We start from the raw sequence: 13,333 nt of genomic DNA, 5'->3' as shown, positions 1-13,333 counted from the left end.
CTTATGGCAGAAAGTGAAGAGGAACTTAAAAGCCTCTTGATGAAAGTGAAAGAGGAGAGTGAAAAAGTTGGCTTAAAGCTCAACATTCAGAAAACAAAGATCATGGCATCCGGTCCCATCACTTCATGGGAAATAGATGGGGAAACAGTGGAAACAGTGTCAGACTTTATTTTTCTGGGCTCCAAAATCACTGCAGATGGTGATTGCAGCCATGAAATTAAAAGACGCTTACTCCTTGGAAGGAAAGTTATGACCAACCTAGATAGCATATTCAAAAGCAGAGACATTACTTTGCCAACAAGGTTCATCTAGTCAAGGCTATGGTTTTTCCTGTGGTCATGTATGGATGTGAGAGTTGGACTGTGAAGAAGGCTGAGCACCGAAGAATTGATGCTTTTGAACTGTGGTGTTAGAGAAGACTCTTGGGAGTCCCTTGGACTGCAAGGAGATCCAACCAGTCCATTCTAAAGGAGATCAGCCCTGGGATTTCTTTGGAAGGAATGATGCTAAAGCTGAAACTCCAGTACTTTGGCCACCTCATGCGAAGCGTTGACTCATTGGAAAAGACTCTGTTGCTGGGAGGGATTGAGGGCAGGAGGAGAGGGGGACGACAGAGGATGAGATGGCTGGATGGCATCACCGACTCGATGGACCTGAGTCTGAGTGAACTCCGGGAGTTGGTGATGGACAGGGAGGCCTGGCGTGCTGTGATTCATGGGGTCGTAAAGAATCGGACACGACTGAGCGACTGAACTGAACTGAACTGAATAATGAAAAACAATAGAGATTTAACTAAAAATTATGATAAGACTTTTTTGAGACTGAGGTGAGTGGTCAGAGATATAAGTTAAATCCTCATTATCTGTAGTTGAAGTATAACTATAAAGTTGAAAACTCAAGAACTGATAGTAAATGTGTGTTTTTAGAAATGGAAGTTAAATACTGGAAGAAACTACTAAAGAGTTTGCAATTGTTGGTTGTGGATTGGGAGATAAAGAGTTGGGCTGAAGCAGTTTTATTTTATTTTTAACTAATTTATTTATTTTTGATTGCTTTATTGCCGCACATGGACTTGCTCTAGCTGTGGCAAGCGGGGGCTTCCCTTCTCGTGTCGCGCAGGCTCTGGGCACACCGCCTTCAGTAGTTGTGGCACGTGGGCTCAATGGTTGTGGCTCGAGGGCTCTAGAGTGTGGGCCCTAGAGTAGTTGTGAGGCATGGGCTTTAGTTGCTCCACGGCGTGGAGAGTCTTCCTGGACTGGGATCAAACCGGTGTCCCCTGCATTGGCAGGTGGATTCTTATCCACGGTACCACCAGGGAAGCCCTGGTTTTATTGTTAAGCCTTAGTATTATTTGACTTTTAAAAAACTTGTAAGCTCATAACAGTTAATATGAAATATATTTAAATGATATTACTTCAAAAGTAAGTGGATGGATTGAAGAGTGGCTATAATAAATTAGCTTTCCAATTCAATATGTCAGAAAGAGTATGTGTTATGCAGAAAAGTTATTGGGTTGGCCAGAAAGTTTGTTTGGGTTCTTCTATAAGCTGTTACACGAAAACCCAAATGACCTTTTTGGCCAACCCAGGATTAACATAGCAGACCTGACTGCTCTCCTTTGAAATGCCTGCTTACATGGATGGCATCTGGAAGCTTCCAGGATTTCAGGAAGGTTCTCACCACCCTCACTGATGAGAGTGGTTCACTGTGCCTGAACTGTTTGTGCAGACAGTATGGTTTACCGTAGCCGTCTGCTTTCCTTCTGGAGTACATGTCACCAGGCAGAGGGAATCTTTGTAACCAACCCCCATTAAATCTCTGTTCAGTCTCTAATGAGCTTCCCTGGTAAACAACTTTTGGCAAGTGTTGTTACAACTCATTGTTGAGGGAATTAAGTGCATCCTCTATGAGAGAGAACTCTTGGAAGCTTGGTCTTGGTTTCCTCCAGACTACACCCCCTGTGCCTTTTTTCTTTGCTGATTTTACTGATTTTGTTCTATATCTTTTCTCTGTAAGAAATCATAACCACACATACAGCTGCATGTTGAATCCTGATTCCTCCTAAGGAATCATGGAATTTGGAGGTGGTCTTGAGGACCCCAACACACATTTTTTTTACTCCAAATACCCGTTAAAATATTAATGTAAGAAAAAAAAATATTAATGTAAGTGCAAGATGTGTGCTTGCAAGCAATAAAACCCAATTCTAGCTGTCTCAGAGAATAAAATAGCATTTATTGGCAGGGTTGAAGCAAGGGCTTTCAGAATTGAAAGGAGACTGGAGAAGCAAGCTAGAATGTCATTGCCATCACTGCTTATATATAAATAATATCTTAATTTTTTTCCCATTAAGTTACTGGTATTGCAAGTACAGTTTATTGTTGCCTGTCCATCTTGTATTTAGCCACCTTGCTAAACTTTCTTATTATTTCTAATAATATGGTTGGTTCTTAAGGGTTTTCTCTGTAGATAATTATAGGTGATAGTTTTGATCTTCCCTTTTCAAACATTAGGTCTGACCTACCTTCCTCCCCCTTTCTCTTTCATCCCTTCTTCCCTTCCTTCCCTTTCTCCCCCCAACCCCCACACCCCTCTCTGTCTTACTGACCTTCAGCACGATGTTAGAGGCCGTAGACACCCCTGCCTTGTTACTCCAGTTTTATAGAAATGCTTCTGACATTTCCCTACTAAGAATGATGTGTGCTTTCAGTGTTATGTGAGATACTCTTTAACAGACTCAGAAAGATCATTTCTATTCTCACTTTGCTAAAAGTTGTTTTATCATGATGAGTGTTGAATTTTATCAAATACTTCTTCTGCATCTATTAACATGATAATTGGTTTTCTCCTTTACTCTTAATGTGAAGAATTGGTTCTCTAATATTAAACCATTCTTGTATCTCTGGAATTTACCTGGCTTTGTCATGATTTATTATCTCTTTTATACATCACTGATTTGGTTTGCTAATGTTTTAATTAATGTATATGCATCTACGGTCACAAGTGAGATTGACTATAATTTGATAGTTTGGAGAATTAAGTTTTATTAATCTCATGGAATGAGTTGGAAATATTTCCTCTTTTTCAATCTTCTGGAAGAGTTTGTATATGAAATGAACTGTTTCTTGGAAAGTTGGAATATTTTTCTAAAATTTTGTTCATCTAAGTTTTGCAAAATGTTTTCTTTTAAATCTCTGCTGCACCTATAGTTATGTTCCCCTTTGCATTATGAGTATTTTTTATTCTCTCCTTTCTTATCCCTTTTACCGCAAGTCTCCATCAATTTCATTAGTTTTCTCCCCCCAGATCGCTAGCTCCTGGCCTTTTTGATCATCTCTAGTTTATTTTTTCTGATTGTTGCTCTAATCATTTTAATCTGCTTCCTTTCATTTTATTCTGTTATTTTTCTAACAAGTTAGATGCCTGTTTTTTTTTTTTAATTTTCAGACTTTTTTCGTTTTTAATATAAGCATCAAAATGATAAGTTTAGCTTGAATTACCACTGTTGTTTGTTTCTCAAGTCTTGATATACAGTATTTTTATTATTGCTCAATTCTAACTATCTTTATGCTTCTATTATGATTTTATCTTGGATCCAAGTGTTTTAAGTGTGTGTGTTAAATTTTTAATTTTGCAATAACTGTAGATTCACAAGCACTTATAAGAAATAATAGAGAGATTCCATGTACATTTTATCCAGTTTCCTCCGATAGTAGCATCTTGCAAAACTATAGGAAATATCACAACCAGAATACTGACACTGATTGATGAGGATTCAGCTGTTAATCTTCGTGAGGATTCCTTATATGTGATTAATGATATCAGTCTTGCTGCTTTCAAGTCTCTCTTTGTCCTTGGTTTACGACAGTTTGAGTGTGATGTATCTAGATATGGATCTGTTTGGGTTTATCTTACTTAGGATGTGTTGAGCTTCTGGAGTTTCATGCATTTTGGGACATTGCTATGCTATGCTATGCTAAGTCGCTTCAGTCGTGTCCGACTCTGTGCGACCCCATAGACCACCTGGGATTCTCCAGGCAAGAACACGGGAGTGGGTTGCCATTTCCTTCTCCAGTGCATGAAAGAGAAAAGTGAAAGTGAAGTCGCTCAGTCGTGTCCGACTCTTAGCGACCCCATGGACTGCAGCCTACCAGGCTCCTCCGTTCATGGGATTTTCCAGGCAAGAGTACTGGAATGGGGTGCCATTATTTACCCCCAATTTTGTTGTTGTTCTTTTCTTTCCTTTTGGGACCTCCGTTGTGCACACGTTGGTACACTTCATGGTGTTTCACAGGTGTCTGAAGCTCTGTTCATTTTTCTTTATTCCTTTTTTTTTCTCTTTCTTTTCCTTAGACTGAAGAATCTCAATTGACATCTCTTCAAGTTTTCTGATTCTTTGTTCTGTCAGCTTGAACCTACAGTCGTGCTCCTTTAGTAAAAATTTTCATTTTCAGTTGTTGAACTAAGTTCTTTTTCTTTTTTAGCCACACCACATGGCCTGTGGAATCCCAGTTCCCGACTAGGGATTGAGCCCAGACCACAGCAATGGGAGTGCTGAGTCCTAACCAATGGACCACCAGAGAATTCCTCTGAAGTTCTCTTTTTATGTTGGGATTTATATTTATGTTGGTTCTTTTTTTAGTCTTTATTTGGTGAGACATTCTTACATTTTCCTTTAGTTCTTTAGACATGATTTCCTTTAGTTCTTTAAACAAATTTATAAAAGCTGATTTAAATTCTTTGTCTAGTGGAATCTATCCATCTAGGCTTTCTGCCAGACAGTTTCTATTAATTGCTTCCCCCCACCGCTCCCCACACCACCTTGTGTATGTCATATTTTCCCATTTCTTTGCATGTCTCATGTGTTTTTTGAAAACTAGGCATTTCAATAATACAGTGTGGCACTCTGGACATCACATTCCCCGCTCTTCCCAGGGTTTATTGGTGCTGCTGCTATTTGTTTTAGTGACTTTCCTGAACTAATTCTGTAAGTCTGTATTCTTTGTCATGCTTGGCCACTTACAGTCTCTGCTTGGTTAGTTTAGTGATCAGGTAATGAATGGTCAGCTATTCCCGTACATGCTTTGAATTGATAAGTCTCCTGGCCTTTGCTTGTGTGTGTGTGTGTGTGTGTGATGTTAGGGTATAGGGTGTGTGTATGTGTGTGTGTGTGTGTGTGATATTAGGCTATAGGGTGTGTGTGTGTGTGATATTAGGGTATGGGTGTGTGTGTGATGTTAGGGTACGGGGGTGTGTGTGTGTGATGTTAGGGTATGGGGGTGTGTGTGATGTTAGGGTACAGGGGTGTGTGTGTGTGATGTTAGGGTATGGGTGTGTGTGTGATGTTAGGGTATAGGGTGTGTGTGTGTGATGTTAGGGTACAGGGGTGTGTGTGTGTGATGTTAGGGTATGGGTGTGTGTGTGATATTAGGGTATGGGTGTGTGTGTGATGTTAGGGTATGGGGGTGTGTGTGTGTGATGTTAGGGTATGGGGGTGTGTGTGATGTTAGGGTATGGGGGTGTGTGTGATATTAGGGTATGGGTGTGTGTGTGATGTTAGGGTATGGGGGTGTGTGTGTGTGATGTTAGGGTATGGGGGTGTGTGTGATGTTAGGGTATGGGGGTGTGTGTGATATTAGGGTATGGGTGTGTGTGTGATGTTAGGGTATGGGGGTGTGTGTGTGTGATGTTAGGGTATGGGGGTGTGTGTGATGTTAGGGTATGGGGGTGTGTGTGATATTAGGGTATGGGTGTGTGTGTGATGTTAGGGTATGGGGGTGTGTGTGTGTGATGTTAGGGTATGGGGGTGTGTGTGATGTTAGGGTATGGGGGTGTGTGTGTGTGATATTAGGGTATGGGGGTGTGTGTGATGTTAGGGTATGGGGGTGTGTGTGTGTGGTGTTATGGTATAGCTTCAAGAATGCAGCACACTGTTGACAGCTGTGCCCTAGTCTTTACTTCCTGCTTGTGCAGAGCCTCAAGGTCTCTCAGCAGTGAGTGAGATCAGGGTCGTCTCAGGCCTTTCCTAGGCGTGCACACAGCCCTGCGCGTACAAGTGGCCTTCTAGATATCCAAGAATATGTTGAAACTTTTCAAATATTCCTGTAGATATCTTACTCCAAAGTTTCTCCTTTGAAAGTTTTGGTCAGCTTCTTCTTTCCCCTCCCCAGTTGCTATCACCTAAAGCACCTATGATGTTACACAGTTGCCACTGGTTATTTTCAGTAAATGCTCCAGGGAAAAGGGTATTCACAGTCAATGAGCTCTGAGTCAGTTGAAATAAACACAGGTCCTGCCAGTGGTGGTTTACAGGGAACTGCCAGGCAGGTCAAATGGTGACAGTTGTTTGGGGAGGGAGCCTTTGAGAAGCTCCACGCCTGTGTTAGCCCTTTCAGTGACTGCTAGGCTGCTAGTCTTCTTATTGTTGTTCAGTCGCTAAGTCAAGTTCGACTCTTTGCAACCCCATGGACTGCAGCATGCCAGGCTTCCCTATCCTCCAGACTCCCAGAGCTTAGCCAAATTCATCTCCACTGAATTGGTGATACTATCCAACCATCTCATCCTCTGCCTCCCCCTTCTTTTGCCTTCAGCCTTTCCCAGCATCAGAGTCTTTTCCAATGAGTTGGCTCTCCCCATCAGGTGGCCATCAGCATCAGTCCTTCCAATGAATATTCAGGGTTGATTTCCTTTAGGATTGACTAGTTTGCTCTCCCTGCAGTCCAAGGGACTCTAAAGAGTCTTTTCCAGCACCACAATTCAAAAGCATCAATTGTTAACTACCAATATTTCATGATATGAGTATACCACGGTTTGTTTAACCATTTACCCATTGAAGGACATCTGAGTTGCTTCTGATTTGGGGAAAACTGGACATCCACGTGCAAGAGAATGAAGCTAGACCACAATACATCATACACAAAAATTAACTCAGAATGGATTAAAGACTTGAGACTCCTAGAAGAAAACATAGGCAGTAAGTTCTTTGACGTCTATCTCGGCAATGATTTTTTAGATTTGACACCAAAAGTAAAAGTAAGTTTGATATATATGTCAAACTAAAAAAAACTCCTGCACAACAAAGGAAACCATCAACAAAATGAAAAGGCAGACCATCTAATGGGAGAAAATATTTGCAAAGCATAGATCTGACAAGGGGTTAATATCCAAAATATATAAAGAACTCAATAGCAAAGGACAAAACAATCCAGTTTTTAAATGGGCAGAGGATCTGAATGAACATTTTCCCAAAGAAGACATAAAAAATAGCCAACAGGTACATGAGAAGCTACTCAACATCACTGTCAGGGGACTGCAAATCAAAAGCACAATGAGATATCACGTCACACATTTTAGAATGGTTATTATTAAAAAATCAAGAAGTAACAGGTATTGGTGGGGATATGGAGAAAAGGGGATCTTCCTGGCAGTGGGAATGTAAACTGGTACAGCCACTCTGGAAAACAGCATGAAGGTTTGTCAAAAAAATCAAAACTAGAATTACAAAATGATCCAGCAGTTCCACCTCTGGGTATTTATCCAAAGGAAATGAAAACACTTGAAAAGATATTTGCATCCCTATGTTCATTGCAGAATTATTTGCAGCAGCCAAGAGATGGAAACATCTAAGTGTCTGCTGATGGATGAATGGATAAAGATGTGTTGTATAAGTCAACTGTATAAATTTGAATATTATTCAGCTATAAAAAAGAAGGAAATCCTGCCATTTGTGACTACATGGATGAACTTTGAAGGCATTATACTAAGTGAAGTAAGCCAGACAGACAAGTGTTGCTGCTGCTAAGTCACGTCAGTCGTGTCCGACTCTGCGACCCCATAGACGGCAGCCCACCAGGCTCCCGTCCCTGGGATTCTCCAGGCAAGAATACTGGAGTGTGTTGCCATGTCCTTCCCCAGTGCGTGAAAGTGAAAAGTGAAAGTGAAGTTGCTCAGTCACATCCGACTCTTCTCGACCCCATGGACTGTAGCCCTGAATCCCAGGCTCCTCCGTCCATGGGATTTCCCAGGCAAGAGTACTGGAGTGGGTTGCCATTGCCTTCTCCAAGACAAGTGTTATATGATATCAATTATATTTGTAATCTCAAACAAACTCATAAAGACAGAGAGTAGATTGATGGTTGCCAGAGATGGGGTTTAGGGTAGGCAAAATGAGTTAAGGGAGTCAAAAGGTACAAACTTCCAGCTACAAATAAGTCCTAGGACTATAATGTCTAGCATGTGGACTATAGTTAATAATACTGTATTGTATGCTAAAGAGAACCTAAAAGTTCTCACCATGGGACTTCCTTGGTGGTCCTGTGCCTAAGACTCCACATTCCCAATGCAGGGACCCCAGGTTCAATTTCTGCTCAGGGAACTGGATCCCTCCCGTATGCCGTGACTAAGAGTCCTAAGAGTTGAATGCTGCAACTAAAGATCCTGCATGCTGCAACTAAGACCCAGTTCAGTTCAGTTCAGTCGCTCAGTCGTGTCCGACTCTTTGCAACCCCATGAATCTCAGCACACCAGGCCTCCCTGTCCATCACCAACTCCTGGAGTTCACCCAGACTCACGTCCATCGAGTCAGTGATGCCATCCAGACATCTCATCCTCTGTCGTCCCCTTCTCCTCCTGCCCCCAATCCCTCCCAGCATCAGAGTCTTTACCAATGAGTCAACTCTTCGCATGAGGTGGCCAAAGTACTGGAGTTTCAGCTTTAGCATCATTCCTTGCAAAGAAATCCCAGGGCTGATCTCCTTCAAATGGACTGGTTGGATCTCCTTGCAGTCCAAGGGACTCTCAAGAGTCTTCTCCAGCACCACAGCTCAAAAGCATCAATTCTTCCACACTCAGCCTTCTTCATAGTCCAACTCTCACATCCATACATGACCATAGGAAAAACCATAGCCTTGACTAGACGAACCTTTGTTGGCAAAGTAATGTCTCTGCTTTTGAATATGCTGTCTAGGTTGGTCATAACTTTCCTTCCAAGGAGTAAGCGTCTTTTAATTTCATGGCTGCAGTCACCGTCTGCAGTGATTTTGGAGCCCAGAAAAATAAAGTCTGACACTGTTTCCATTGTTTCCCCATCTATTTCCCATGAAGTGATGGGACCGGATGCCATGATCTTCGTTTTCTGAATGTTGAGCTTTAAGCCAACTTTTTCACTCTCCACTTTCACTTTCATCAAGAGGCTTTTGAGTTCCTCTTCACTTTCTGCCATAAGGGTGGTGTCATCTGCATATCTGAGGTTATTGATATTTCTCCCGGCAATCTTGATTCCAGCTTGTGTTTCTTCCAGTCCAGCGTTTCTCATGATGTACTCTGCATATAAGTTAAATAAACAGGGTGACAATATACAGCCTTGATATACTCCTTTTCCTATTTGGAACCAGTCTGTTGTTCCATGTCCAGTTCTAACTGTTGCTTCCTGACCTGCACACACATTTCTCAAGAGGCAGATCGGGTGATCTGGTATTCCCATCTCTTTCAGAATTTTCCACAGTTTATTGTGATCGACACAGTCAAAGGCTTTGGCATAGTCAATAAAGCAGAAATAGATGTTTTTCTGGAACTCTCTTGCTTTTTCCATGATCCAGCGGCTGTTGGCAATTTGATCTCTGGTTCCTCTGCCTTTTCTAAAACCAGCTTGAACATTCGGTTCACATATTGCTGAAGCCTGGCTTGGAGAATTTTGAGCATTACTTTACTAGCGTGTGAGATGAGTGCAATTGTGCGGTCGTTTGAGCATTCTTTGGCATTGCCTTTCTTTGGGATTGGAATGAAAACTGACCTTTTCCAGTCCTGTGGCCACTGCTGAGTTTTCCAAATTTGCTGGCATATTGAGTGCAGCACTTTCACAGCATCATCTTTCAGGATTTGGAATAGCTCAACTGGAATTCCATCACCTCCACTAGCTTTGTTCGTAGTGATGCTTTCTAAGGCCCACTTGACTTCACATTCCAGGATGTCTGGCTCTAGGTCAGTGATCACACCATTGTGATTATCTGGGTCGTGAAGATCTTTTTTGTACAGTTCTTCTCAACCAAATAAATACTTTTTTTAAAGTTCTCACCACAAGAAAAAAAAAACTGTGTATGGTAATGAATGTTAACTGGACTTATTTGGTGATCATTTTGCAGTATATACAGATAATGAACCAATTGTGCGCCTGAAACCAATTTATATGTCAATTATATCTCAATTTTTTTTTTAAGAAAAGCATTTTCTTTGTGTTACAGGATTAAGCCAGTGGCCCAGAGTTATCCATGAAATCAGGTAGAAGGTACAGGTAAGCAATGAGTGGTACATAGATAAGTCTTCCTGAATAGTATGAAAAACTTAGAACTCTTTTACTCCAACTTCCTGGCCTTTTGATTACATACTATAATTTTCTAGTATTTTAGACCTGGTCTTTTGAATTTAATCGTTGTGGCTAAGTAACAAATTCATGGTGAACTTCCCTGGTGGTTCAGCGGTAAAGAATCCGACTGCCAGTGCAGGAGACGTGGGTTTGATTCCTAGGTTGGGAAGATCCCCTGGAGAAGGAAATGGCAACCCACTCTGGTGTTCTTCCCTGGGAAATCCCATGGACAAAGGAGTTTGGTGTGCTACAGTCCATGGGGTTGCAAAGGGTCGGATATGACTTAGCAACTAAACAGCAAACTGCCCATACAGGTGAAATTTGGGTTGTTTCAGCCTTATTGCAAGCAGTTCTGCTAAGAATAGCTTTATGCACATACTGTTTTGTACACATGGAAGTATATCTGTGGGATAAACCACCCAAAGTAAAATTCCTGCGTCAAAGGCTACATGCATTTGGAAATGGGATAGCTCTCCATAAGGACTCTGCCAGTTGACGCTCATATAAAACATGTGTGAGAGGGCCTGTTTTCCCACAGCTTCATTTTAGCAAGCTTTTAGATTTTTGCTGCTCTGATAGGTGAAAAAATAATATTTTGATGTAGTTTTAACTTGAATTTCTATTATTATGAGGGAGCTTGAGCATTCTTTCATATGTTTAAAGCCATCAACCTGGAAATTGACTAGAGTATGAAATATATTAGTTTGTATATACATTTGTTAAAAATGGCGGAACTGTGCACTTTAAATCTGTGCATTCACTGTGTGTAAATTATACTTCTGGTGCCATTTAAACAATTTAATTTTTTGTTTGGCTGCATTAGGTCTTAGTTGCAGCACATGGGATCTTCACTGCAGTGTGCAGGCTTTGTTGCCCCTTGCCATGTGGGATCTTAGTTCCCTGACCAGGAATCTAACCTGTGTACCCTGCATTGCAAGGTGGTTTCTTAACCACTGGACCACCAGAGAAGGCCCTCTAGGACCATTTTGAAAAAAAGGTTTTTCTTTCGCTATTTAATGAGTTTGTCAAAAATAATTTGACCATATAATGTGTGGATCTATTCCTTGACTCTATTACATTGATCTATTTGTGCTTTTGCCAGTGTTACACTGTCTTGATTTTCTTTGCTTTATTATAAGCTTTGAAGGCATGTAGAATAATATCTCCAAATTTACTTTCCTTTTCTAAGGTTATTTTGAGTATTTATATCCTTTGCAGTTCCACATAAATTTTAGAATCAGCTTGTCAATTTCCATAATAAAGTTATGGAGATTTTGATTGGGATTTCACTGAGTCTCTATATCAATTTAGGGGGAATAGCTTAAACAATATGTATGAGTCTTACAATCCATTAATAGACTATTTTTTCCATGAATGTGTGTCTTTAATTTAACTCAGAAATGTTTTGTAGATTTCAGTGCAAAGGTTTTATGCATTTTTATTAAATGACCCTTAAGTATTTTCTGTGTTTTAGATGATCATATAGATGACTTTTTGCTGGCTACTCTTACTTGTTTTTCCATTAACTTTGGGGATGAAATTGGTCATAAAAAGAAGAGAGGGTGTGGAGAAAAGGGAACCCTCTTGCATTGTTGGTGGGAATGTAAGTTGATACAGCCTCTATGGAAGACAGTATTGAAATTCCTTTAAAAACTAGGAGTAAAACTACCATATGACCCAGAAATCCTACTATTAGGCATATATCCTGAAGAAACCAGAATTGAAAAAGATACACATACCCCACGGTTCACTGCAGCACTATTTACAGTAGCTAGGACATGGAAACAACCTAGATGTCCATTGACAGATGGATAAAGAAGCTGTAGTACATATATAAAATGGAATATTACCCAGCCATAAAGAGGAATACGTTTGAGTCAGTTCTAATGAGGGATGAACATAGAGCCTATTATATAGAGTGAAGTAAAGTCAGAGAAAAACAAATACCATATACTAACACATATATATGGGCTCTAGAAAGACAGTACTGATGAAGCTGTTTGCAGGCCAGCAGTGGAGACACAGACGTGAAGAACAGATGTACAGGCGTGGGGGCTGGGGAGGAAGGAGAAGGTGGGGCAAATGGAGAAAGTAACGTGGAGACGTATACGCCGCCGTACGCAAAATACATAGTCAATGGGAACTTGCTGTATGACTCAGGGAACTCGAGCAGGGGCTCTGTAACAACCTAGAGGGATGGGATGAGGTGGAAAGTAGGAGAGAGGTTCAAGAGGTAGGGGGCATGCATATACCTGTGACTGATTCATGTTGACGTATGGCAGAAACCAACACAATATTGTAGAGCAATTATCCTTCAATTAAAAATAAAAATTTTTAAATAAATCATTTGATATTTTTAAAGGGAAAATCAAAACCTTTTTGATATTGTCTTTTAAACTCAATATTCAAAAAACTAAGATCATGGCATCCAGTCCCATCACTTCATGGCAAATAGCTGGGGAAACAATGGAAACAGTGACAGACTTTGTTTCCTTGGGCTCCAAAAATCACTGCAGATGGTGATTGCAGCCATGAAATTAAAAGACACTTGCTCCTTGGAAGAAAAGCTATGACAAACCTAGACACCATATTAAAAAGTAGAGACATTACTTTACCAGCAAGGTCCATATAGTCAAAGCTGTGGCTTTTCTAGTAGTCACGTATGTATGGATTTGAAAGTTGGACAGCTGAGTGCCAAAGAATTGATGCTTTTGAACTGTGGTGTTGGAAAAGACCCTTGAGAGTCCTTTGGACTGCAAGGACGTCAAACCAGTCCGTCCCAAAGGAAATCAGTTCTGAATATTCATTGCAAGGACTGAGGCTGAAGCTGAAGCTCCAGTACTTTGGCCACCTGATACAAAGAACTGACTCATTGGAAAAGACCCTGATGCTGAGAAAAACTGAGGGCAGGAGGAGAAGGGGACGACAGAGGATGAGGTGGTTGGATGGCATCACTGACTCGATGGACATGAG

At 40.9% G+C, this 13,333-nt stretch overlaps 1 long non-coding RNA gene across 1 annotated transcript in view; it reads left to right on the top strand.

Moving 5' to 3' along the window:
* LOC104994940 overlaps positions 1-13,333 on the top strand; it is a 45,580-nt gene that overhangs the window by 10,773 nt on the left and 21,474 nt on the right. Inside the window, exon 2 of the long non-coding RNA XR_826009.1 lies at positions 10,239-10,288. This is a non-coding gene — a long non-coding RNA (uncharacterized LOC104994940). The remainder of the gene's footprint in view (positions 1-10,238; positions 10,289-13,333) is intronic.

The sequence above is a fragment of the Bison bison genome, unplaced genomic scaffold (assembly GCF_000754665.1).
Source record: "Bison bison bison isolate TAMUID 2011002044 unplaced genomic scaffold, Bison_UMD1.0 scf7180017864270, whole genome shotgun sequence".
Lineage (NCBI taxonomy): Eukaryota > Metazoa > Chordata > Mammalia > Artiodactyla > Bovidae > Bison > Bison bison.
The sequence above is the reverse complement of the archived record's forward strand: the minus strand, read 5'-3'. Positions and strand labels throughout refer to the sequence as shown.